The sequence below is a fragment of the Lagenorhynchus albirostris genome, chromosome 6 (genome assembly GCF_949774975.1).
Source record: "Lagenorhynchus albirostris chromosome 6, mLagAlb1.1, whole genome shotgun sequence".
NCBI classification, from domain to species: Eukaryota; Metazoa; Chordata; class Mammalia; order Artiodactyla; family Delphinidae; genus Lagenorhynchus; species Lagenorhynchus albirostris.
In genome coordinates this window covers 85,370,047-85,397,969 of record NC_083100.1, presented here as the reverse complement: position 1 = coordinate 85,397,969, position 27,923 = coordinate 85,370,047, and the positions used below count along the sequence as shown (strand labels likewise).

The window sequence follows — 27,923 nt, the reverse complement described above, 5'->3', positions numbered from 1 at the left end:
CCAGTGAAAGTCGTGAAGGAGATAAAGCAAAATGCCCCACCAATTTTGACCACCTTCACGAGGAGAATCAGAGAAGGCGTGAATTCTGAGCATCTTCACCGGGAGATCCCTGGGTATGTAGAACTGTACATGTTCAAAACTGAAGCTGTAATCTTCTCCTAACTTCACTTTCTCCCGTGTTCGCCAGCTAGCTGAAGGGCATCACTCTCCATCCAGTCTCCTGAGCCCAAACCCTGGGTTGACCTTTGACTCCTGTCTTTCTCTTAACTTCCATAGTGAATCACTAAGTGCTAACGACCTTACTTCCACAAGTTCCTCAAATGTGCTCAAATCCTCCCCACTTACATCCCTACCCTGTTTCAGCTACTCAGCATCTCTTTCCTGAAAGAGGAAATGCCCAGCTCCTAAGGGACTTTCCCATTTGTAGTCTTTCTTCCCTCATGTCTGTTCTTCATACCATTACCAGAGTGGGTGATTGATCTAGAACATAAATCTGACTGTGTCACTGCTGAGCATAAAAGCCATCAGCGATTCCGCATTACATACCAGCTGTGCATCTCCAACTCAGGTAACCCTAAGGATGTAACCCTAAGGATGGGTGTTTTAATATTTACAAAGAGTGTTTTGAAATAATACTACTTCAGCTTCAACTTTGTTTCTTTCCCATAGTTTTGGGTAAAATTGAGGACCCAAGAAGCTGGGCCATGTTAATCTTGCCTGTCCCCAGGGTTTGAGTACCCTAGTGTGAGAAGCACAGTGCCAGTGCGATAAACCACAAGTTCTTTAGAAAGGCACATGTGGTCCTCTTAGATGGAATGTTTTCTTTCTTCATCCTCTTCTCCCACCACTCTTCAAATGGCACCTTACACTTTTATAATATTGTTTGCATTTTCCCCTGAACAAACCATGCTGTTTCCAATGTTAGGGCCTTTGCCTATACCATCTACTCTACCAGGAATACGCCTTCCTGCTCCCTTTATTTGGCTGACTTCTCTGTTCATCCTTTAACTCAGCACACATGTCATCTCCTCCTGGCCCTTCTGTTGTCCTCATAGCATTTAACACTCTGCACTGAGGTCCTTCCTTTATGTCTTCTAGCAACTGGAATAAGGCCTCCATGAGGTCAGGGACACTGTCATCTTTGACTTTTTACCCTATGATGGGCTGAATGTTGTGTCCCCCAAAATTAATTTATTAAAGCCCTAACCCCCAATGTGATGGTAATTGGAGGTGGGGCCTTTGGGAGGAAATTAGGTTTAGATGAGGTCATGAGGGTGGGGTACCCATGATGGGATTAGTGTTCTTAAAAGAAGAGGAACACAGAGATCATGCTCTCTCCTTGGGCATGCACTGAAGAAAGGTTATGTGAGCACACAGCAGGAAGGTGGCTGTCCACAAGCCAGGAAGCCAGTTCTCACTAGGAACTGAATCTGCTGGCACCTTGATCTTAGACTTCCCAGCCTTCAAACCCGTGAAAAATAAGTGTCTATTGTTTAAGTCACCCAGTCTATGGTATTTTGTTATAGCAGCCTTAGCTAAGTGTCCCCAACTCTTAGTAAGTATCTGGTACATAGTGAACACTCAAGAATACTTCTTAAACTGAATATGAATGTCATGGTACAAACTAATTTTTATTACTGAACGAAGAACTCCAAGCACATGCGTTTTTTTTTTCCCACACGCATGTTTTATTGATAATGCGTTTAGCCACCAGAAGACCTTCCATGCTTCATATTAAGAGGAGACCCAAAAGATGGAAATTTCTCACTGCATTTTTGAATAACTTGCATTAGTTTAAACATGCATTTGCAAAAGTATTAAAATAACAAGACCTTTCACATGTAAACATTTTCAAATTTCAAAGCTTTTACATGTGCATTATTTTACTTGATTCTTATAATAAACTTTCAAGGTTGGCAAATATTTTTATCCCTAATTTGGAAAAGCAGGAAATTAAGATTTTGATGGAGTAAGACAAAATAATCAAACCTATTTTGGGAGTCCCAAGTATGTTTCAGATATGGAAACATCTTTGGAAACTGGTAAAGGGCAAATCTTATTATTCTTATGTGACAGATGAGGAAATACGGTGTTGAAAGGACTGGCTCAGAGTCACATGGGACTACTGTCAAAGTAAAAATTGAACCCAGTGTCCTGTGACTCTGTTTGGTCCTGATACATACATATATATATGTATTAGAAAGGAAGCCATGGTCTTAAGAGAGCACTGGAATTTTTTTCTCCTCTTTTCCATAACTGGTCTGTTACTTGTCTTTAGCACACAAAGACACCAAATCATAAACACAGTCATTCAAGAGAGTAGTTTGGAAGTGAAATTGGAAAATTAATTTGGCTTATTTGAGATAGGAGAGTAGGGGCAGCAGGGATCATATAGAGACTGAACATTTAAAAAATAATTTGTTCCCTTTGCCTTAAAGTCATAAACTTCTTAGTTTTAAGTAAACGTAATGAAACTATCCGAATATATGTTACCTGCAATTTTCCGGAATTTTTTTCTGATAAATGTGAGTTCTAAGAAAATGTATATTTCTTAGAGTTCAGTTGTTGAATGAAGGGCTGCTTCCAGTGAGAGGCTGTCTTTCGCTTCTCTTCACTCAGGATTTTATAAAGCAAGTTTAGCAGATATTCTTTTGAAGGGAAAAAAGTTTTTCAGAATTTAAAATGGTAGATAAAAACATATTATTTGATATATTTGTGCTTTACAATATAAGTATGAAATGTAAATGTGCTGTCTAATGCATCAGTATTATTAGCCAATTAATAAAGTCAAATATGTGATGAATCACCTCATTTCCTAAGCTAATGGATTGCTTGACAGTTGCATACATGTATCATATATGTGTTCATTGCAAATGCTTATTAATTTCTGCTATGTGCTGGGCACCGTGCTAGGAATAAGGGTACAACAGTGATCAAGACAGACCTAATCCGGGACTTGGTGGTCCAGTGGTTAAGACTCTGCACTCCCGATGCAGGGGGCACGGGTTCCATCCCTGGTCGGGGAACTAAGATCCCACATGCCACACAGCATGGCCAAAAAAAATAAAAATAATAGTAATAATAATAATAAAGAAAAAAAAGACAGACCTAATCCTTGCAGGCTGGCAGGGAGGACAGACTGTGTGTGATGAATGCTACTGGGAGTATAGAAGTCAGACCCATCTAGCCAAACGATGGCTACAAAATAAAGTGAAGGCGAGAGTAGATCTTCCTAATTCACAAAAGGTCAGGTCTTTAAAATCCATCAGCTACCACTGAAATTAGTTTAAATCACCTGTGACATGTTTTAACCCTTCCAGGCTGGGCTAAATGTACCTTGGGACCTTGGAGCAGGCTGGGAGGAAGAGGGGAGAAAGCCTAGTGTCAGCGTTTCAGGGAAGGAGACCGACGTTCCAATGACAATAGCTAGAGCGCTTTGGTGCCCAAAGCTCTCAGGAGACTGACCCCAGCATCCGGGGTTAATTCTGGTGGGGTGGTACTCTTCTTGCCAAGTATGAGGTAGTGTCTCTTCCTTTCTGGGGGTTCTGCTTCGGTTGTAATGGGACCCCAATCAGACCCATGTTGGGTCTCATGGACCAGCTCTGGCCCCTGACAGGAGGACATTATAGCAAGGGCTAGACAGGTTATCAGGGGAGTGGCCTCAAACTGGCGATCAGACCAGGGCACTTGTTTCAGGAGAGAACCAAATACAGGGACCACATCAGAAGGAACTGGGCGTTTGGAGGCAGCTCCTTAGGGGGCTTTCGGGTTCCTGGATCCTCCCTAGGGGTAAGGCTCTGTGCAGCAGTCTCCCTCTCTCTTTCCTCAACACTCTCTTCCTGCCCCCACTGCCCCTCTCTTCACCATCTATTTGTTTATATTCCAGTACTTTATCTGTTATGCTCAAATGTTGACTAAGGCTTCTGTTTGCAACAACAGTTAATAGCTTTTGAATGTGGATTTGGCTTTCATTAGGAGAGTATTATTTTCAGTAATTGTCAGTTCACTAGAATATAGGTAAGGCTTTGGGTTTTTGCTTTGAAAGGTATGATGCTTGAAGGTAAAACCAGTATAAACAAATAACATTAATATTTTGATTTATGAATTGATTTTCGTGGTTGTATATTTTTTAACCTAAAACAGAAAAAAGATAACAACACTATAAAGAAGTCTTTAGTGAATATATGAATTTGTTTCCTTAAGCGTCTTTACTCTTTACTTAAGATAACTAAGTAGCACACATACATATGCTGTTACCATGTAATGGAATAGGTCTTTAGAAATGGACCCAAGTAGACATAAGCTCCTCATTTGTTTATGTTTTTGCTCAACTTTATTTTTAAAAAAATTACATTAAAAATGGAGCTTTATTTTCTGTTTGAATTTAAGTTCTTTCTTTAACCTCTGTTTTAAGTCAACTACTTACCACTTGGGCAAGTGATTTTGGCCAAGTCACTTAACTTCTTTGGGCCTTAGTTTCTACATCGATAAATATCAGATAATAGCACCAAGCTAATAGGATCATGAATTAGAGCAAACAAGACAGTGGGGATCCAAGTGCTTGTTAACTGCAAAGCGCTAATGCATGTGTTTGGTATTTATATTCAGATGCAGGTTATGCTTGCATCCTATAAATTAAAATTTGTTCTAAAACTCCACCAGTTCCTGAGGCCAGAAATGTGAAATGGCAACGACTAAAAGGGTCAGTGAAGCTCTTGGCTTCTAACCAATCCTGTACAAAATCTTTCCTAACCACATATTTTAAAAGATGAGGAAAGATAAAGGAATGAAGAGAACTGCCCTTTTTCTCTAACCCTTAAAACATTTTTTCTTCCCAAGAAACTCAGTTCTAGAAGCTTGAACCTAACTCAGTACTAAAGGTGGCCATTCAGAGGATTGTTTAGAATGTTGTATTAATGAAAGTGAGGTGCCATGAACATGTACTCTTATCAGACAGAGGTGGACATGATCAGAACAAGCTTGTTCACAAAGCCATTCCCTGTCCTTGGCCATGAGTCACAAAAATCTGATGTCTGGACGTGAAATGAAATGCTTCCTTGAACCAAAGCTGAAATTTGTGTGTGTGCGCGCGCACGTGTGTGTGTGTATGTGTGTTTGTGTATTTAATATGTAAAGGAAGAATGAAATCAAGACATGAAACTCCTTCATTGACTCAAGTTTAGGGCCAAATTTTAATAACACAGCTGTCCGGATGTGAGACACTAATGAGAACATAAGGAATTCCTGGATAGAAAAGGGCTGGTTGGCCCAATGGCCTGTCTCCTTCAAGTTTATTGCAACACACCTCTCCGTGTTGTCAGCAAATCTTCCAACCCCTTTTGCCTACATAAACATGTCCCGCTGTCTCTTAAACTCATTTTTAACTTATGTTTCACTCAGTGGACTTACTTGGTAATTTGCAGTATTCTCCATATGCTGGGGGATCGCTGGATGAAATAGTCTTACATTATCGCTACTTCTCAATTAATTACATAAAATATTCAAGAGTAAAATATTTTCAGCAGATAACACTGGAAATTTGGAAGAAATCAACTGAAAAAACAAACTTACAATGCATTTAGAAAGAAACAACTGTTCTTTTGCTCATCTACGTTTTAATCTCAAAGATGTGAACACGAAAGTGGAGAGTGATTAAGGTGGGCAAACATAAACACTTTCTTTTGCTGTATTAGCCTCATTAACAGATTCTTAGCAAGAGGAAAATGCTAAGCTCAAATGATATAACAAAGAAAAGGACCTGATGTTTTCTTTTGGTTGGGTTAAAGCCATATTCCAGATAATATTTTTATTTCCTTAATTATATCAATATTTCAGGCATAAATTTGACTTGAACTATTCAAAACGTTGAATTGGTTCTCTGAATCAGTGTAGAAATGATTTTACATCAAAAACTTTTTTTCCCCCAAACTTTCTACATGCCTGAAGACCAATGAGCTTGGGGCAAGTTCTTCGGTTGACTGTGGGACCTTCTGATTCGAAAATATCTTTGAAAACTTCCTTTAAGATTTGATCGGAGGGCAAGGAAGTGGAAGTAACTAAAGGGTACTGAGGAGAATGAATGATTAATGGTTTAGCTGAATATTTTACATTTTCATTTTTGAATGCCATTATTTTAAAATCATTTCAACATAGGTGTGTTGATGTGTGTGTAGAGATTATATGTTGGTTTTAGTCTTTTGTTGATAAACACATAAGGTAACCATCTTGCCCCGGTTCGCCCTGGCATTTTCTGGTTTTAGCCCTGAAAGTCCCACTTCCTGTGAAATTTCTCAGCACCAAGCAAACAGGTAATTCACAAACACATATGAAAAAAAATAAAAATAATTTGCTCCCAAGATTTGCTAAGATTTTGGTCTGCATACTCTTCAGACTCTGGGAACTCAAAAAGCAAAGTGCTACATTAGCATTAAGGATTTTGCTCTCTTGTTAAAACAGCCTACGTTAGGGTGTCAGCACCTTCGTGACTATGGTGAAAGATGATCCACTTGATTGTTTCTTTTAAATTGTTTCCAAGCTCAGATGCATGCTAGCTTATTTAAAAAAAGAGCTGGAAAATATTTAAAAATCAAACCTATTTTCTTCCAAACTTTTCTCTTCCAAGTCCCTTGCTCTCCAGATGCGCTATAAGATACATCCTGCATCTAGCATGTTGAATGATCTCCAAAATCTCTGATGCCTGAGCCATGTCCTATTGTCCAGATTAAGGTAGGAAAAAATGATCTATGTTGACTTATTTTAATCTTCTGTGCCTCAATCAGAGGAATTCTGTAAGTATTTTGTGTAAGTATGTTGCTGATTTTAAATTTGTGGATGGTGACTTTTGAACTTTCTCAAGGAGGTCTCAATAAAGAACATGCCTGAATCCCCGTCTTAATGATTTTTAGCTTCAGCAAAGCCATTTACTGAATTCCCCTTCCTAACAACTGCTCTGCCAAGCATTGTATAAAATAGCATTCTTCATGGTTAGATGATCCTACGGAAGGTGAGCAAAAGATCTTAAACACAGAGGAATGCAACCAGCTACTCATTCAGAATTTCTCCATCTTTCACACGCATGCTGTGTCTCTGTGGTGGCATCTTGTTGTGTGCGTCTGCATGCGTGTGCTTGCATGTGTAAACACATAGCATTTAGCTACAGAACATGTCACAGATTTCTTTCCTGGTCACCATGCTGCATGACTGATCCATTTCATATGATGTGTTTAGTATGGTTCATTGCCCACTGGTCTTATTATTTAACAATTTGCATTAAATTGAATTTTCTATTTACAGGTGTAAATGGAAATTTTGGCTTCTGAGAATTTATTATTTACTGGCTAGAATGTTCTTGCTTGAATTAGCTCTGCCAATATTGGATTGGGTATACCTGGAATAAAGTTTGGGATATTTAATTAGAATATCATCGTAATAGGAACTTGTTATTTTTCTGGCTAAGCTTGAGCTACTGAGGCCAGATCAGTACCATTAGTCTAGGGGACAGTTACCATAATTCTCTAGAGATTTTCTTTTAAAAACATGTATTTTTCTTGATGGATCAGAGGAAGTTAAATTAGTGGCAATGTCTCTAAATTACTCAAAACTCAAAAAGCTTGAAACCTTTATCATCAGCTGTAACATTTTGTTGATAACTGGTGATTTCTCATTTTGAACTCTTTTAGCTTCCCAAGAGCTCAGGGCACTAACGCTTATGGACTGCATACTGTTTGCCAGGCTTTGACTATACGCTTTACCTATCTTGCTTCATTAAATCCTCAAAGTACAGTATCTTGTGAGGGGGGCATGGTGTTTATTCCCAATTACAGGAAATGGATGCTTAAGAAAGATCACAAATTTACCTGCACACATACCCAGTGAGTGATGGAATCACTCTGAAGCCTGCTTTCCAGGCCACTGCTATATTCTGGGTCAACTACTCTCAACTCCACAGTGTTGCTCTCCTGCCACTGTCCTCACGGCCCAGCTCCCGCTCAACATCTCAATGCTTCAGAACATGCTAGCACCATTCACTGCTTCAGGCTTTGGATGTGTTGTTCCATTCTTAACCTTCTCTGCCTGACACACTCTTTTTTCTTTAAATTTAATTTATTTATTTATTTTTGGCTGTGTTGGGTCTTCGTTTCTGCGCGAGGGCTCTCTCCAATTGCGGCAAACGGGGGCCACTCTTCATCGCGGTGCGCGGGCCTCTCACTGTCGCGGCCTCTCGTTGCGGAGCACAGGCTCCGGACGCGCAGGCTCAGTAGTTGTGGCTCACGGGCCCAGTTAGTATGCGGCATGTGGGATCCTCCCAGACCAGGGCTCGAACCCGTGTCCCCTACATCGGCAGGCAGACTCTCAACCACTGCGCCAGCAGGGAAGCCCCTGCCTGACACACTCTTAATTTTGTTTATGTTTTTCTAAATCAGCTCCAGCATTGGAATGGTCACTAATTGAGACTATCCATAATGGATCTGGCAGAGTCTGTCCAAACACCTAGGACAGCGTGTGTGTGTTTTAATATTTTCATTTTTAGCTTCTCTCTCTCTCTTTTTTAAAACAGCCTTATTGAGGTATAATTCATATACCATATAATTGACCCATTTAAAGCCAAGCCTACAATTCAATGGTTTTTAGTATATTCACAGATATGTGCAGCCATCACCCAAGTCAATTTAGAATCTTTTCATCACTACAAAGAGAAATCTTGTACCCTTCAGCTATCATCCCTTTCCACCCAACCCTCCATTTCCCTCAGCCCTAATCAAACACAAATCTACTTTCTGTCTCCTTGGATTTTCCTCTTCTGGACATTTTATATAAATGGAATCACATCATACATGGTCTTTTGTCACTGGCTTCTTTCACGTAACATAATGTTTTCACAGTTCATCCCTGCTGTAGCATGATGCATCAATACTTCATTCCTTACCATGGCTGAATACTATTCCATTATGTGGATAGACCACCTTTGGCTTATCCATTCATCTATTGATGGACACTTAGGTTGTTTCCACCTTTTGGTGATTGTGAATAGTGCTGCTATGAACATTTGTCTATACAAATTTTTGTTCGAAGACCTGTTTTCTGCTCTTTTGGGGATATACCTACGAGTGAAATGGCTGGGTCTCAATTCTATGTCCACTTTTTGAGGAACCGGCAAACTGTTTTCCATAGCTGTATTGTTTTATATTCCCATAAGAAATGCATGATGGTTCCAATTTCTCCACATCCTTGCCAACCACATGTTCTTTTTCTTTTTAACATCTTTATTGGAGTATAATTGCTTTACAATGGTGTGTTAGTTTCTGCTTTATAACAAAGTGAATCAGTTATACATATACATATGTTCCCATATCTCTTCCCTCTTGCGTCTCCCTCCCTCCCACCCTCCCTATCCCACCCCTCTAGGTGGTCACAAAGCACTGAGCTGATCTCCCTGTGCTACGCAGCTGCTTCCCACTACCTATCTATTTTACGTTTGGTAGTGTATATATGTCCATGCCACTCTCTCACTTTGTCACAGCTTACCCTTCCCCCTCCCCATATCCTCAAGTCCGTTCTCTAGTAGGTCTGTGTCTTTATTCCCGTCTTGCCCCTAGGTTCTTCATGACTTTTTTTTTTCTTCTTAGATTCCATATATATGTGTTAGCATATGGTATTTGTTTTTCTATTTCTGACTTACTTCACTCTGTATGACAGACTCTAGGTCCATCCACCTCACTACATATAACTCAATTTCGTTTCTTATTATGGCTGAGTAATATTCCATTGTATATATGTGCCACATCTTCTTCAGCCATTCATCTGTCAGTGGACACATAGGTTGCTTCCACGTCCTGGCTATTGTAAATAGACCTACAATGAACATTTTGGTACATGACTCTTTTTGAATTATGGTTTTCTCAGGGTATATGCCCAGTAGTGGAATTGCTGGGTCGTTTGGTAGTTCTATTTTTAGATTTTTAAGGAACCTCCATACTGTTCTCCATAGTGGCTGTATCAATTTACATTAACACCAACAGTGCAAGATGGTTCCCTTTTCTCCACACCCTCTCCAGCATTTATTGTTTATAGATTTTTTGACGATGGCCACTCTGACCGGTATGAGATGATACCTCATTGTAGTTTTGATTTGCATTTCTCTAATGATTAATGATGTTGAGCATTCTTTCATGTGTTTGTTGGCAATCTGTATATCTTCTTTGGAGAAATGTCTATTTAGGTCTTCTGCCCATTTTTGGATTGGGTTGTTTGTTTTTTGATATCGAGCTGCATGAGCTGCTTGTAAATTTTGGAGATTAATCCTTTGTCAGTTGCTTCATTTGCAAATATTTTCTCCCATTCTGAGGGTTGTCTTTTGGTCTTGTTTATGGTTTCCTTTGCTGTGCAAAAGCTTTGAAGTTTCATTAGGTCCCATTTGTTTATTTTTGTTTTTATTTCCATTTCTCTAGGAGGTGGGTCAAAAAGGATGTTGCTGTGATTTATGTCATAGAGTGTTCTGTCTGTGTTTTCCTCTAAGAGTTTGATAGTTTCTGGCCTTACATTTAGGTCTTTAATCCATTTTGAGCTATTTTTGTGTATGGTGTTAGGGAGTGATCTAATCTCATACTTTTACATGTACCTGTCCAGTTTTCCCAGCACCACTTATTGAAGAGGCTGTCCTTTCTCCACTGTACATTCTTGCCTCCTTTATCAAAGATAAGGTGACCATATGTGCGTGGGTTTATCTCTGGGCTTTCTATCCTGTTCCATTTATCTATCTTTCTGTTTTTGTGTCAGTACCATACTGTCTTGATTACTGTAGCTTTGTAGTATAGTCTGAAGTCAGGGAGCCTGATTCCTCCAGCTACGTTTTTTGTTCTGAAGATTGCTTTGGCTATTCGGGGTCTTTTGTGTTTCCATACAAATTGTGAAATTTTTTGTTCTAGTTCTGTGAAAAATGCCAGTGGTAGTTTGATAGGGATTGCATTGAATGTGTAGATTGCTTGGGGTAGTAGAGTCATTTTCACAATGTTGATTCCTCCAATCCAAGAACATGGTATATCTGTCCATCTATTTGTATCATCTTTAATTTCTTTCATCAGTGTCTTATAATTTTCTGCATACAGGTCTTTTGTCTCCTTAGGTAGGTTTATTCCTAGATATTTTATTATTTTTGTTGCAATGGTAAATGGGAGTGTTTTCTTGATTTCACTTTCAGATTTTTCATCATTAGTGTGTAGGAATGCTAGAGATTTCTGTGCATTAATTTTGTATCCTGCAACTTTACCAAATTCATTGATTAGCTCTAGTAGTTTTCTGGTAGCATCTTTAGGATTCTCTATGTATAGTATCATGTCATCTGCAAACAGTGACAGCTTTACTTCTTCTTTTCCAATTTGGATTCCTTTTATTTCCTTTTCTTCTCTGATTGCTGTGGCTAAAACTTCCAAAACTGTGTTGAATAAGAGTGGTGAGAGTGGGCAACCTTGTCTTGTTCCTGATCTTAGTGGAAATGCTTTCAGTTTTTCACCATTGAGGATGATGTTGGCTGTGGGTTTGTCATATATGGCCTTTATTATGTTGAGGAAAGTTCCCTCTATGCCTACTTTCTGCAGGGTTTTTATCATAAATGGGTGTTGAATTTTGTTGAAAGCTTTCTCTGCATCTATTGAGATGATCATATGGTTTTTCTCCTTCAATTTGTTAATATGGTGTATCACATTGATTGATTTGCATATATTGAAGAATCCTTGCATTCCTGGGATAAACCCCACTTGATCATGGTGTATGATCCTTTTAATGTGCTATTGGATTCTGTTTGCTAGTATTTTGTTGAGGATTTTTGCATCTATGTTCATCAGTGATATTGGCCTGTAGTTTTCTTTCTTTGTGACATCTTTGTCTGGTTTTGGTATCAGGGTGATGGTGGCCTTGTAGAATGAGTTTGAGAGTGTTCCTCTCTCTGCTATATTTTGGAAGAGTTTGAGAAGGATATGTGTTAGCTCTTCTCTAAATGTTTGATAGAATTCGCCTGTGAAGCCATCTGGTCCTTGGCTTTTGTTTGTTGGAAGATTTTTTTTTTTTTTTTTTGCGGTATGTGGGCCTCTCACTGTTGTGGCCTCTCCCATTGCGGAGCACAGGCTCCGGACGTGCAGGCTTAGCAGCCATGGCTCACGGGCCCAGCTGCTCCGCGGCATGTGGGATGTTCCCGGACCGGAGCACGAACCCGCGTCCCCTGCATAGGCAGGCAGACTCTCAACCACTGCACCACCAGGAAAGCCCTGTTGGAAGATTTTTAATGACAGTTTCAATTTCAGTGCTTGTGATTGGTCTGTTCATATTTTCTATTTCTTTCTGGTTCAGTCTCGGAAGGTTGCACTTTTCTAAGAATTTGTCCATTTCTTCCAGGTTGTCCATTTTATTGGCATAGAGTTGCTTGTAGTAATCTGTCATGATACTTTGTATTTCTGCAGTGTCAGTTGTTCCTTCTCCTTTTTCATTTCTAATTCCATTGATTTGAGCCTTCTCCTTTTTTCTTGATGAGTCTGGCTAACGGTTTATCAATTTTGTTTATCTTCTCAAAGAACCAGCTTTTACTTTTATTGATGTTTGCTATCATTTCCTTCATTTCTTTTTCATTTATTTCTGATCTGCTCTTTATGATTTCTTTCCTTCTAACTTTGAGGGTTTTTTTGTTCTTCTTTCTCTAATTGCTTTAGGTGTAAGGTTAGGTTGTTTATTTGAGATGTTTCTTGTTTCTTAAGGTAGGATTGTATTGCTATAAACTTCCCTCTTAGAACTGCTTTTGCTGCATCCCATAGGTTTTGGGTCGTCATGTTTTGATTGTCATTTTTTCCTAGGAATTTTTTGATTTCTTCTTTGATTTCTTCAGTGATCTCTTGGTTATTAAGTAGTGTATTGTTTAGCCTCCATGTGTTTGTATTTTTCACAGATATTTTCCTGTAATTGATATCTAGTCTCATAGCATTGTGGTCGGAAAAGATACTTGATACGATTTCAATTTTCTTCAATTTACCAAGGCTTGATTTGTGACCCAAGATATGATCTCTCCTGGAGAATGTTCCATGAGCACTTGATAAGAATGTATATTCTGTTGTTTTTGGATGGAATGTCCTATAAATGTCAATTAAGTCCATCTTGTTTAATGTATCAATTAAAGCTTGTGTTTCCTTATTTATTTTCATTTGGGATGATCTGTCCATTGGTGAAAGTGAGGTGTTAAAGTCCCCTACTATGATTGTGTTACTGTCGATTTCCCCTTTTATGGCTGTTAGTATTTGCCTTATGTATTGAGGTGCTCCTATATTGGGTGCATAAATATTTACAATTGTTATATCTTCTTCTTGGATCAATCCATTGATCATTATGTAGTGTCCTTCTTTGTCTCTTATAATAGTCTTTATTTTAAAGTCTCTTTTGTCTGATATGAGAATTGCTACTCCAGCTTTCTTTTGATTTCCATTTGCATGGAATATCTTTTTCCATCCCCTCACTTTCAGTCTGTATGTGTCCCTAGGTCTGAAGTGGGTCTCTTGTAGACAGCATATATATGGGTCTTGGTTTTGTATCCATTCAGCTAGTCTATGTATTTTGGTTGGAGCATTTAATCCATTTACATTTAAGGTAATTATCGATATGTATGTTCCTATTCCCATTTTCTTAATTGTTTTGGGTTTGTTATTGTAGGTCTTTTCCTTCTCTTGTGTTTCCTGCCTAGAGAAGTTCCTTTATCATTTGTTGTAAAGCTGGTTTGGTGGTGCTGAATTCTCTTAGCTTTTGCTTGTCTGTAAAGATTTTAATTCCTCCATCAAATCTGAATGAGATCCTTGCTGGGTAGAGTAATCTTGGTTGTAGATTTTTCTCCTTCATCACTTTAAATATGTCTTGCCACTCCCTTCTGGCTAGCAGAGTTTCTGCTGAAAGATCAGCTGTTATCCTTATGGGGATTCCCTTGTGTGTTATTTTTTGTTTTTCCCTTGCTGCTTTTATATGTTTTCTTTGTATTTAATTTTTGATAGTTTGATTAATATGTTTCTTGGTGTGTTTCTCCTTGGATTTATCCTGTATGGGACTCTCTGTGCTTCCTGGACTTGATTAACTATTTCCTTTCCCATATTAGGGAAGTTTTCAACTATAATCTCTTCAAATATTTTCTCAGCCCCTTTCTTTTTCTCTTCTTCTTCTGGGACCCCTATAATTCGAACGTTGGTGCATTTAATGCTGTCCCAGAGGTCTCTGAGACTGTCCTTAGTTCTTTTCATTCTTTTTTCTTTATTCTGCTCTGTAGTAGTTATTTCTCCTATTTTATCTTCCAGGTCTTTTATCCGTTCTTCTGCCTCAGTTATTGTGCTATTGATCCCTTCTAGAGAATTTTTCATTTCATTTATTTTGTTGTTCATCATTGTTTGTTTGCTCTTTAGTTCTTCTAGGTCCTTGTTGAACGTTTCTTGTATTTTCTCTATTCTATATCCAAGATTTTGGATCATCTTTACTATCATTATTCTGAATTCTTTTTCAGGTAGACTGCCTATTTCCTCTTCATTTGTTAGGTCTGGTGGGTTTTACCTTGCTCCTTCATCTGCTGTGTGTTTTTCTGTCTTCTCATTTTGCTTAACTTACTGTGTTTGGGGTCTCCTTTTTGCAGGCTGCAGGTTCGTAGTTCCCATTGTTTTTGCTGTCTGCCCCCAGTGGCTAATGTTGGTTCAGTGGGCTGTGTAGGCTTCCTGGTGGAGAGGACTAGTGCCTGTGTTCTGGTGGAGGAGGCTGGATCTTGTCTTTCTGGTGGGCAAGTCCATGTCTGGTGGTGTGTTTTGGGGTGTCTGTGGCCTTATTATGATTTTAGGCAGCCTCTCTGCTAATGGATGGGGTTGTGTTCCTGTCTTGCTAGTTGTTTGGCATAGGGTGTCCAGTACTGTAGCTTGCTGGTCGTTGAGTGAAGCTGGGTCTTGGCGTTGTGATGGAGATCTCCGGGGAGATTTTTGCCGTTTGATATTATGTGGAGCTGGGAGGTCTCTTGTGGACCAGTGTCTTGAAGTTGGCTCTCCCACCTCAGAGGCACAGTACTGACTCCTGGCTGGAGTATCAAGAGCCTTTCATCCACATGGCTCAGAATAAAAGGGAGAAAAAATAGAAAGAAAGAAAGAATGAAAGAAAGAAAGGAAGGAAGGAAGAAGATAAAATAAAGTTAAATAAAATAAAGTATAAAAAATAATTATTAAGAAAAAAATTTTAAAAAGTAAAAAAAACAACAACAAAAAACGGACGGACAGAACCCTAGGACAAATGGTAAGAGCAAAGCTATACAGACAAAATCACAGAGAGAAGCACATACATATACACTCATAGAAAGAGAAAAGGGGGAAAAAATATATCTTTGCTCCCAAAGTCCACCTCCTCAATTTGGGATGATTCGTTGTCTATTCAGGTATTCCACACATGCAGGGTACATCAAGTTGATTGTGGAGATTTAATCCGCTGCTTCTGAGGCTGCTGGGAGAAATTTCCCTTTCTCTTGTTTGTTCGCACAGCTCCTGGGCTTCAGCTTTCGATTTGGACCCGCCTCCGCGTGTAGGTTGCCTGAGGGCGTTTGTTCGCTCAGACAGGACGGGGTTAAAGGAGCAGCTGATTTGGGGCCTCTGGCTTACTCAGGCCGGGGGGGAGGGAGGGGCACAGAATGCGGGGCGAGCCTGCAGCGACAGAGGCCAGTGTGACGTTGCACCAGCCTGAGGCGCGCCATGCGTTCTCCCAGGGAAGTTGTCCCTGGATCACGGGACCCTGGCAGTGGCGGGCTGCACAGGCTCCCGGGAGGGGCGGTGTGGATAGTGACCTGTGCTTGCACACAGGCTTCTTGGTGGCGGCAGCAGCAGCCTTAGTGTCTCATGCCCGTCTCTGGGGTCCGTGCTGATAGCCGTGGCTCGCACCCGTCTCTGGAGCTCCTTTAAGCAGCTCTCTTAATCCTCTCTCGTCGCATACTAGGAAACAAAGAGGCAAGAAAAAGTCTCTTGCCTCTTCGGCAAGTCCAGACTTTTCCCGGACTCCCTCCTGGCTAGCCGTGGCGCACTAGCCCCCTTCAGGCTGTGTTCAAGCCGCCAACCCCAGTCCTCTCCCTGGGATCTGACCAAAGCCGAGCCTCAGCTCCCAGCCCCGCCTGCCCCGGCGGGTGAGCAGACAAGCCTCTGGGGCTGGGGAGTTCTGGTTGGATCCTCTGTGTGGGAATCTCACAGCTTTGTCCTCCGCACCCCTGTGGCTGCACTCTCCTCCGTGGCTCCGAAGCTTCCCGCCTCTGCCACCCCCCTTCTCCGCCCGCGAAGGGGCTTCCTAGTGTGTGGAATCCTTTCCTCCTTCACAGCTCCCTCCCACTGGTGCAGGTCCCATCCCTATTCTTTTGTCTCTGTTATTTCTTTTTTGTTTTGCCCTACCCAGTTAAGTGGGGAGCTTCTTGCCTTTTGGGAGGTCTGAGGTCTTCTGCCAGCATTCAGTAGGTGTTCTGTAGGAGGTGTTCCACATGTAGATGTATTTCTGATGTATCTGTGGGGAGGAAGGTGATCTCCGCGTCTTACTCTTACGCCATCTTGAAGCTCCTCCACATGTGTTATTTTCTATTGTTGCTGTTTGGTTGTAGCCTTTCTAGTGTGTGTTACGTGGCCTAATTTTTATTATCGTTTTAAGACTTTTCAAGAAAGCTTTAGGCTTTTCTCGTTTGTGCTCTCAAGCAGTGCTTTACACCTCCCTTAAATTATTTGCCACTACATCCTATAATCTCTTTCTTTGCCCCTTTACCCTCTTCTTGAAACCAGGATTGGCAGTCTTACTCCTTTTGTATTTGCAGAGCTCGGTAATGCTTGTGAATGAATGAATGAAGGAATGAGGGAATTGTGGGGACGAGAAGTGTTGGGAAGTGACATTTCTTTATGATTACTGCTGTTGTGCCAGGTACTACTGCATAGTGCTAACATACTATCTCATTTAATTTTTATAAGATTAGTAAGAATAAGGTGTTATGGTCTTCATTTTACAGAAGGAGAAATTAAACAAGAGGAAATATCTTGTCACCCAGTCACCAAGCATAGAGCCTGGCTTCAAACCCGATGCTCTCCGAATCCAAAACCTATGTTGATTTCACAACAATGTGCCACAATAGGAAAAAAAAAAAAAGACAATAGGGACCATTATTACTCTTATTACTACAACTATGACTACCTCCACTCATTGGATGCTTCCTGTGTGCCATATACCATGACGGCTATTTTTGAGCTACTATCTAATTTAATCATTTTAAGAATCTAGTGACTCAAACGTTATTATTGTTACAGACAAGTGAAATAGTCACTGAAAAGTTAAGTAATTTGTCCAAGATCAAACACCAGCTAATAAGCGATGAGCTCAAAACCACGTCTAAGTGTAAAGTGTTTGTACTTCTATCAATGTAGAGAAAAATGCATCAAAGATCTGAAAGTTTACCTGGTTATCTGACGGGATGGGAAGTCAGTCAGGTAACCAGGCAACCAGAATTCCCAACAAATTTTTCCAAGTATTCTTGGTTTTCTTAATTGCCTCCAATCATGATTTTAGTGGTGTCAATATTTGGCTAAATCTATGTATAATGAAAAAAGTACTCTGTAACCCTAAAAGAATCTTCTGTTCGCTGACTTACTGTGTTTTAAATCATCTTACCTATAATATATGTAAAGTATAGTACATCTGATTGACAATTTTTTTTAGATAGTAACTAATTGGCTGCTTCTGCTTGTAACAATTTGGTCATCCATCCATCCATTCAATATTTATGCTACATAGTCATTTTTTCTTTTATTGCATAAATTCTACCTTAGAGCTATGTGAAATACTGGTAAGAATTCATGGTAAAGATAAATAAGAAACATTATAACAAGTAGAGAAGATTTTAAAGAAATGTACTCTGATTTTATACTGATTTATATACTCTGATTTCAGAGTATCTTTCCAGGATTTATAGTAGGTTATTAAATATTGGAAATCCTCTACATGGTCATGTTTTGGAGGCAGGTATAAGTGGAAAAGAAGATGCATCATATGACTTCAAACTTCAAATAATTTTAATCAATGTATTGATTAAAATTCTCAATATCCTATTTTGATATTTCAGCCATTCTTTTTGTGTCATGCTCCTCATTTCTCTTCATGCCTTTTTCAAGGTTTTTTTGTTTGTTTGTTTTGTTTTAGTTCAATAGAGACCTGTGTTACCATTTGGCATATGTCTCCCTTGTCAGTGACATCTTGAAAATTAAAAAAAATAATACCTCCCTCGCCTGCATCCACTCAGGTTGGCTGCCTGTAACTGCCCCGTGCTTCAAAATATGTTACCTTATTAAATTCTGCGACTTGTTCTGAACATTGTCTCTATAAATGTTTTGGAAGGGCTTTACTGTCAGGTCAGCTTTCTAAGGGCTAGAAATATGTCAGACCTGGCAGCCTTACCTTTATTTAAGAGCCAAAATACAAATAAGTAGATTACAAAGCAATCAATCAATACAGCATTGCAGGATGTTGCGGTTGGCATTGACCTCGAAGTTCGGCACCCTCATTTTCCAGATGAGTAAGCTCATCCGTAAACCCTGCAGGAGCTGGGGTTTTGCCTTGACTCCGTTACAGCTGGCTGGGTAACCTTGGACATGCTGCTGTGCCTCAGTTTCCCCATGTGCAAGAGAAGCGCTTTCCCTTTCTTAGATAATCCCCAGGCATTTCCCCACTTCAAGTATTTATGGTGCCATGACAAAGGTGATACGTTGTATTTGATACATTTCTAGTTTTCAAAAAGCTTCTGACCTCACACAGAACATTCCTCTCCTATTTTATGGGCTCTCCTTATATATTCTTTAAAAATTGGGCACACTATCAATCCATAGTTATTGGCAAAATCATAACTTTTATTCACTGTTGAAAGAGTAAACAGACAAAGATCTTTTCCCCATTCAGAGCATTTCTTCACTTTTTTCCCTTCCTGGTTTGTTGTTGTAGAGTTGCTTGGGGATATTAGGTTACTGACCTTTGTTTTTCTTTCTACAAGAAGCTTTCCCTGAAGGATTTGGGGGAGGGGGTGGTCATATAAGAAACAATGACTCTCACATGCAAGTAATTAAATGGATGTAAGGCAAGAAAAAAGTGGTACAAATTTGAATTAATTTTCTTTCTGAAAACGTGTGGAGCCTAACCTGAGAGTTGTGTGCCGGAGTGCACAGGTTTTCTGAGCATATTACCTCTCTTTCGCTACATGGTTATATGGGTAAGTTTAGTAGCCTTGCGAGGCCTGGGCAGACAAGTTTGGCGATCTTGGCAAATAATCTAATCTGATGTTATGCACACTTTTCTACTCAACTGTAAAAATCTATTTCATTCAGATACCACCTGCTCTTCTCACGGCAAGTCTTTAGAATAGAGATCCTAAATGTGTCTAAAATATGTAATATGTCTGTGATCGAAATAAATAGAGACTGGGGTGACTTAACAAACTTGCTTTTACATGCGCTGACCAGCATGTGCAGAATTCTCAAGTAGGTTATGTTAGCCTTCCCACTTTCAATGCCTTTATGGATGTGGTGTTTATATATCCTAGATTTTCCAGGGCAACCCTGGGTTGTAAATATTCTGTCCTGTTGTTCCCATAAGTAAAATCATACTTGTCAAGCTATGTGTCATGAGTTTGGGTTTGGAAAATATGGATGCCGTATGTCCATCAGAGCCTGTTTTTTTCTGGCCTGATACCTTACGCTATTGCTCTACCATGCTCTACCCCTAGCCCACTTCCCATTCTCATCTGAGGCTTGTTTCTGCTTCAGTCCACTTGCTCTCTCTGCCTAGTGTCTAGGGGGCAATGTGAAGAGTAAACTAATCTGCGCTAATGGACAAGCAGGAGAAAACGGGGTCAGGAGAATCTACACATCTAGAGTGTTCTCCCTCCTCCCAGGTAGCATAAGTGACACTCTGGAAATAGTGCCTTGGCTTTGCTTACCTGTAAGACAAAGTTGTTCTTTGGCTGGTTTGTGGGTGCAGCTTTCTTGGAGGAGACAGGACCCTCCTCATTTCACTGCAAGGTTGGCTTCCTACCCTGTCAATATCTACCCTGTCCGCCAACTTTGCATATGTGTCCCAGATATGATTAGATCCCTGTAACGGAAGGAGAGGGGTAAAAGGCCAGTGTGCCAACTTTACTTCTCTGCCCACAATTATTTCTTCTGGTATGTGTACACCGCTCACATGCTCTCTTTTATAAAGTTGGAAAGCAAAATTGTTTTATGACAATATTTGCTGAGACAGCAAGACAAATCTATGCCTCTCCATTGTTAAATCCCTGTCCCCACCCAACCCTGACTTCAAAGAAATTTTTTTTCTTTAATGAGGAGGCTAAGTTTAACATTTATAGAAAGATGTTTAGGATTATTTGAAATATTTTGTAGATTTCATGTTCATTGCCTGCCATTTTCCTTTTAGCATAACCTTGTTATTTCTGTTTATGTGATTTTATTATGTAAACATAAAGATTTCCACTAACTGTCCAAACAGCTTGCTTTTAAAATCTCTGTGCAGCCACTTTTGTTTGTATCACCTTTTGTTTTTTCATGTCTTGGTTTGGTACTTAACTGTGATAAATTTCATCTGCATTTCCTTTAACTCTTTAAAAACTAACTCCTCATTCCTCTCTGTTAAGCAGTTTACCTTTCAGAAATTCAATCAGCATTTTTCGGGCACTTTATATTATCTTAAAAAGCAACATCAGTACCTTGACTTTTCAGTGCTGAGAGCATTTGCTGAACCAGATGCTTTCAATATCATCTATTATTTTTAATCATACATGGTTAAGTCTCAAGATCAGTTTCTTCAGTTTGTGGACTATTTAGGAAACTAGAAGAGCGAGCAAGCACATGATGCCTTTAGAAACAGGATACACATTTAGTGTCATTATTATCCTAATCAATATCTGAGTAATTAATCTGCTTTATTATCAAATCCAGGCTTTCCTTGCAGTCTGTTATCAGTTTGTTGTTCCTGTTCTTTTATATCCACATTCAGCTAATTTAGTGCTGATACTGTAGAGTCACCTGGTCTCTTTTGTTAACTGAAATCTTCTAATAATTGTATTTAACCGAGGCCTTGGTATGTATCAGATGTGTTAACTTCTAAAATCTTAACAACAAATCTGAAAGATTGGTATAATTATCCCCATTTTACAGATAGGAACATAAGTTTAGAGTGAGTAAATCATAATTTTTCAGTCTCACAGCTAGTGAGAATGGGCTTAAATTCAAACCAAAGTCTGTCTGACTTTAAAACCCCCATTTCTAACCACTGTGCTGTAGTACTTCCTGTTAACGATGGATAAAGTTGTCTGTTATGTAAATCAACATAGTCACTGACGATGGACTTCCTTCTTTTATACTGAAATGTCCATATATGAAAGCATTTAATATTAGCCTTGTCCGGCTTTCTTTTTTTATTTGAAAAATGCCAAAAGCACATCATATATTCATAAAATTATATAAAATAAGAGCTGAAAAGACTTCCTTATCCTTCCAAGGTCTTACACTCCTTGGTGTGTATACTTTCAAAGTTCTCCTAGGCATATCTAGAGGTGACTCCATAGATACTTCCTTTTTAATTTTTCAAAGTCTTATCTTGAGGTTTATTACCAAAATTACTGTATCTTATTGCTTTCTGCTTGCATAGGGAACATATAAAGATTTATTCCTCAGGAAAATACTGTAAAATATCTTCATTTTTTTTCTTTTTTTATAAGGATTTTGAGAGTCAGAGTCTGTAAGCTGTGAATCAGTCAGGCAAATAGTTTTAAAATATTGACTTTTTTCTCCTTATATTTGCCCATTGTGAGACCATGGGGTGAGATATTTAGTCAAATACTTCATACCATCTTTTTCTCTAAGTGGAGGGTTGGAGATTCTTACAGACCCTTCCCTCTTTTAGATCAGAAACTTCTTTTAAAAACATATTTAATATTGGCTCTTTGATGCTCCCATCCTCTACTAAAAATGGGGGTATTTTCATAATGACCAAGTCCGGGAGGCAAGGATGAAAGGGTAAAGGAAGGGCGGTCATCACTGCAGACATTCCAGGAGCACTTCTTTGGCTCCTTTGAATCCTTCAGAGTTGGTCTTGGGTAAAACTGCATAGAAGGTAGAGCTTGCCTTTGTCCTTTTCTTAACTAGGGCATTCTCCTTTCTGCCTTTGGGCTCCAACTGAAGGCTGTCAACCTATTACATTTCCGGTTACATGCCAGGGCCTTTGTTTTCATGTCTTGTTTCTCTCTGCTGGACTATGTAAACCATGCGAGGCAGGGACCTTGTCTTTGTAACCCAGCATCTAGTTAGTTCTGAATCAATGGGTGTTAAATGAAGACAAAGCCATATATGAGTGATTGGATGATGACGAATGCTGTTTGGACTCCCTAGAATAAACCACAGGGATTTTCAGTGGGGTATTAACATTAGCCAGAGAAGCAGAGTGTGCTCCTGGACAGAGCACAGGTTGGAAGTCATCACTCTCCCAAGCCCTCCACTTACCAGGAGTATGATCTTTGCTGAATTCTGAGGTTTTTGGTTTTAGCTGCTCTGTCTGTGACATGGGCATAACATCACTCATGGCCTGTGTTGCTGTCAAGATTCAACGATAAAATGATACAACCTGCCTGGTCCTGATTCAGACTACATTGACTTATTTATTTATTTACTTATTTCAATTTTTAAAAATACTTACTGATGGTAAAGTACCCATAACATAAAATCAACTATCTTAACAGTTTGTTTGTTTGTTTGTTTGCGATACGCGGGCCTCTCACTGTTGTGGCCTCTCCCGTCGCGGAGCACAGGCTCCGGACGCGCAGGCTCAGTGGCCATGGCTCACGGGCCCAGCCGCTCCGCGGCATGTGGGATCCTCCCGGACCGGGGCACGAACCCGTGTCCCCTGCATCGGCAGGTGGACTCTCAACCCCTGCGCCACCAGGGAAGCCTTTAACCGTTTTTAAGTACACAGTTCAGGAGTGTTAAATACATTCACATTGTTGTGCAACCAATCTACTGAACTCTTTTCTTCTTGCAAAACTGAAACTAGATACCCATTAAACTACAACTTCCCATTCTCCCCTACCCCTGGCCCTGGGAACTACCATTCTACTTTCTGTCTTTGTGAATTTGACTAGTCAAGGCACCTCATATAAGTGGGATCTTACAGTGTTTGTCTTTTTGTGACTGGCCTATTGCACTTGGAATAATGTCTTCAAGGTTCATCCATGTCATAGTATGTGTCAGAATCTCCTTCGTTTTTAAGGCTGACTAATATTCCATTGTAAGTACATATAGACCACATTTTGTTCATCATTCATTCATCCCTGAACACTTGGGTTGCCTCCACCATTTGGCTATTATGACTAATGCTGCTATGAACTTGGGTGTATAAATATCTCTTCAAGACCCTGCTTTCAATTCTTTTGGGCATACACACCCAGAAGTGAAATTGCTGGATCACATGGAAATTCTATTTTTAATGTTTTGAGGAACTGACATGCTGTTTTCCATAGTGACTGCACCATTTTACATTCCCACTAGTGGTGCACAAGTGTTCCAATCTCTCCACAACCTCTTCAACGCTTGTTATTTTCTCTTTTTTTTTGACAGTATCTAGCCTAAAGGGGTTGAAGTGGAATCTCATTGTGGTTTCACTTTGTATTCTCCTAATATTTAGTTATGTTGAGTATGTTTTTACGTGCTTTTTGGCCATTTGTATTTCTCCTGTGGCGAAATGTCTATTCAAATCTTTTGCAGACAATATAGAATTTAAACTGATAGCAATAATAATATGACTACTACTGCTATGGATGACCATTCATTAATCTGATGATTTTTATGTGGCCTCATCTGTGCCAGAGCCCACTCTAGGAATTAGAGATACAACAGAGGGAACAATAGACAAAAATTCCTCCTCTCAAGGAGCTTACGTACAAAATAAGTGAGTAAAATATAGAATATATTAGGAAATGATAAGCGTAATGGAAAAACCAAAGTGCAGAAGGAAGATAGGAATTGGGAAGGGATTGGGTTTTAGATAGAGTGGCTAGGAAAAGCTTCCCTAAGAAGGTGCAGACAGTTTTGAAGAAAGTGAGGTAGTGAGTGGTAGCAGTATCCAAGGAAAGAAATTTCTAGACAGGAAACAACCAGCACAAAGCCCCAAGGCAGAAGTATGCCTGGTGTCAGTGTCAGGCATTGGGCTGGCGTCCAGGGAAAGGAAGGATAACAGGAGAGGAGGGCTGAGGTAGGGGGGTGTGTGTGTGCACGCGCACACATATGCCCAGTCAGGTAAATCCTTGGAAGATTTTGCCAGATAAAATATAGATGCTCCATTAAATTTTAATTTCATTTAATTTCAGTTAAACAACACATACTTTTTAAAAGTACAAGTATGTCCCAAATATTGTATGAAACATGCTTGTACTAAACATTATTCATTTAACTGGGCCCTTATATTTTTATTTGCTAGATCTGACAATGCTCCTCGTAGGCTATTGTAATGACTAGCTTTTACTCAGGGTCAGATGGGGAGTAACACCATCTGATTTAGCTTTAACAAGGTCACTTGCTTCTGTGTTGAGAATATACCCCAGGGAAGCAATAATAGAAACAGAGAGACCAGAGAGGAGGATGTTGCATTAATCTACACAAGAGATGATAGTAGCTTGGACCAGAGTAGTAGCAGTAGAGGTGGTGATAAGGGGTCAGATTTTGAAGGTCATTATCAATTTTATACACGTGCTTCTCCTTCTAGGAATTTTAAAAGAGAATATCCAAAGCAGGCAATGTTTTGTCTAAAGGAATGACTCTTCATTCATCCAAAAAAACATTTATTTAGCATTTGTACTGTACTAGCACTGACACCATACTCGCTGCACACAGTTAAATAAAAACCCAATCTCAGGACTCAAGGAATTTGTAGTGTAGCTGGCAGAATTCCGACTATATGCTGTCTGGTTTAGGGGAAATACTCGAGGCAAACATGCTTGGTACCCAGAAGTCCTATCAAGTAGATGGCATCCATTATCTTATAAGAAGGGTGGCCATATAGTTTATCATCCAAACTGGGATACTTCTGAGACTGAAAGGTTGTGTTACTAATAATTACTCCAGGTAAAGAGCTGCAAATCAGCACTGCCCCAGACGAACTCAGATCTAAGGTCTTTGTACTCTTGAGGTCCACTCCAATAGTGGTTTTGAGTACAGGTGGTGAGAAAGGGGCATAACATGTCACCGACTTGTAAACTTTTAAATGAATTCCCATGGTTTACCTATCAACCACAAGAAATAAAATATTTATTATCTAAAAAATTAGGAATAACATGCAGGCAAAATAAAGGAGTATTGGCCACAGGGCAAGATGTTTGTATGTTTATCAGTTGGTTTGCCATAGATTATCTGGATGTGAATCTGTAGTTATCCTTATAACAAATGTTCCATTCACTGTGTAGGGAAAAAGCATGGTTAAGTGAAATTTGATCTGACTTATAAAGAGTATAGAGAAAGCTCCTCATGCCTTCCTTTCTTTGGATGGTATTATTTTGGCTCGTCATGTCTTGCTTGTTGAAAAGTGCTTGTTATTCTTACTAAGTGACTTAAGGGTTTTTAGACATCACTATTATCCTTAGACCAATGAGGAAAAAGCATGTGAAGTATGTACAGCTTTATTGCAAGTTTTATGTGCTGGAAGTAAGGTATATATATCCTACCTTATGGAAGGAGTCTATTTTCTGCTACTGAATCAGGCCTGGGGGCTTTTTGGTCACTGCAGTGAGAGTGCTCATGAGTAAATGCAGATGCATTTAGTGCATGGTAATGTGATTTTTAAAATTGTTCAAACAATCAATTTACTGTTGTCATCACATCTCTTCAGATTTTCCAGTGCAAATTTGACACCATTGTTCTTATTAACAATTAAAAAAAAAGTTTTGGCCCTCAAGTTTCCATTATAAGGGATGCATTCTTGAAGTTATCGTTACATTAAAATTCTTACTACAAATGAAGCCAGCTAAAAATGTTTACCAACTTGAATTGAGCTCATCATGTTTTGTTTGCTGAATAGTGTTTTGTGATTTCACCAACATAAGAATGAGTCTCCAAACTATTTTTAAAAGTAGAGCTTTTACTCTAAAGAAGTGCTTGCCTCATTTTCTTCGTGCTACTCCAAACAAGATGTTGTTTATTACTTTGAAACACTATATGTAAACCCCAGGAATATGTTAAATATGATTGAAGTCTTGGCTGTCTTTAACAAATTGAAGTTTCCAGAAATTTAGCTGTGTTTAAAAACCAAAGCCATGTTTTCAGGAAAGATTTCTATTTCCAAATATGTGGTTGCCCAAACCTTTTATATTTTCATGTCAAATTCAGCTGCCAAATAACACACACTGTACCTTAGCTATAATAGCAAAACACACATAGACTTCAGATTTGAAGAAGCACTGCAAGAACAACTATGATCATATTTCTTGAACTCGTGCTATGCATATGCATAGAAGTGTGTTTTAGCGTAAGCTCTGTAAGGCACCGGTCACTTGTACTGGTACAAATTGACATGCACAGCACAAGATTTGTACTGTGTGACAACTGATCTGGGAAAGTACAGGAATTCCTAGCCAGACCAAAATAGGAGGTCAAGGAAGTCTCTTTTATAATAATAGTGGTTATCTGTTGAATGTGTGATCTGGCAGTGATATGATATTGACCATAGGCGATTATGCGTATTTCTAAACTGGTTGTGATCAAGCCCGGAGTAAGAGAAATCCCCTAGTTTGTGATAAAAGGCTATTTATTGCCCTTTTATTTCCTTCATATGCTTTACTTAATCATTTATAAAAGACAAATTAAAAGTGAATACTAATTTCATTTTGTGTTTTATTCTGTATTCTTTCCTACACGTTAGGGATATCTATTAATACATGCTCTTAATAGTTTTGGCACAAGTTCAATGTCAACGAATGAATGAGGTACTCATTTTATAGTCTTATTAAGGGACAATAATGTGGTTCAGTGACAATGTGTCTTTATTTCTTTGGGGGCAGGGTTCTCTGATATGAGTCATAAGGGATAGAGACCTATTAGTTATTTTTTTCTCAGCTAGTGCAATGATGCAAAATTTTTGTTCCACTATAATGCATTTTCTTAGAATGGCATTATCAGGAATAGTGTATAGATTAATGCCTTAGAAACTGGTTGATCACATGGGACTTTATTTTCCTTTATCCCGTCAATGTGACTGAAAACTCATATTCTATATTTTCATATCAATGACAATGTGATGACACAGCAAAGGAGTTATATTGGCTTGCTGCACACATCAACTGTAGTCTTCTTTTCTTTGTGGAAAAAATATGTTTATTTTGAACAGGAAAAAAGAAACTTGAGCGTTTTAAGTATCAGGAAGGCGACGTTAGAGAGGATGTTGGCTGTTGTTGGCTGTTGTTTACCTACTCCGTGGGCAGAACAAGGAGAAATGGGATTGAATTTTAGTAAGACAGGTTTCAATTAGCCATGCAGAAGCACTTACATAACACACCACAATGGGTTGCAATGGCTACCTTCTTTATTCCCAGGGACTCCTTCTGCTGTATTCACCAGGGCTCAGCACGGTGCCTGGCACAGAGAAGGTGCTCAACTAATATCAAATGAATAAAGAGAAAGAAGGAATTAGGGAGATGCTTATAAAAAACATAGTAAGGTATTAATTTTAAGGTTTAACAGTGCCATTGTTTTAGAACATCTGCAAGGAAATCAAAATTGTAAATATTGAAGAATCTCCCTGGAATTTTAAAATGATAACAATATGCCATATTTACCTACACAGTTTCCATTTTTTCCTCAGACATTTTTCCTTTAAAGCAGTACAGTAAAAAG

General features: G+C 39.2%; 1 long non-coding RNA gene across 1 annotated transcript; it reads left to right on the top strand.

The window, feature by feature from the left end:
* Positions 1–3: 3 nt before the first annotated feature.
* On the top strand, positions 4–27,923 carry LOC132521848 (uncharacterized). The gene is made up of 3 exons (XR_009540974.1): positions 4–113; positions 6,623–6,726; positions 27,892–27,923. It is a non-coding gene; the product is annotated as an uncharacterized LOC132521848 (long non-coding RNA).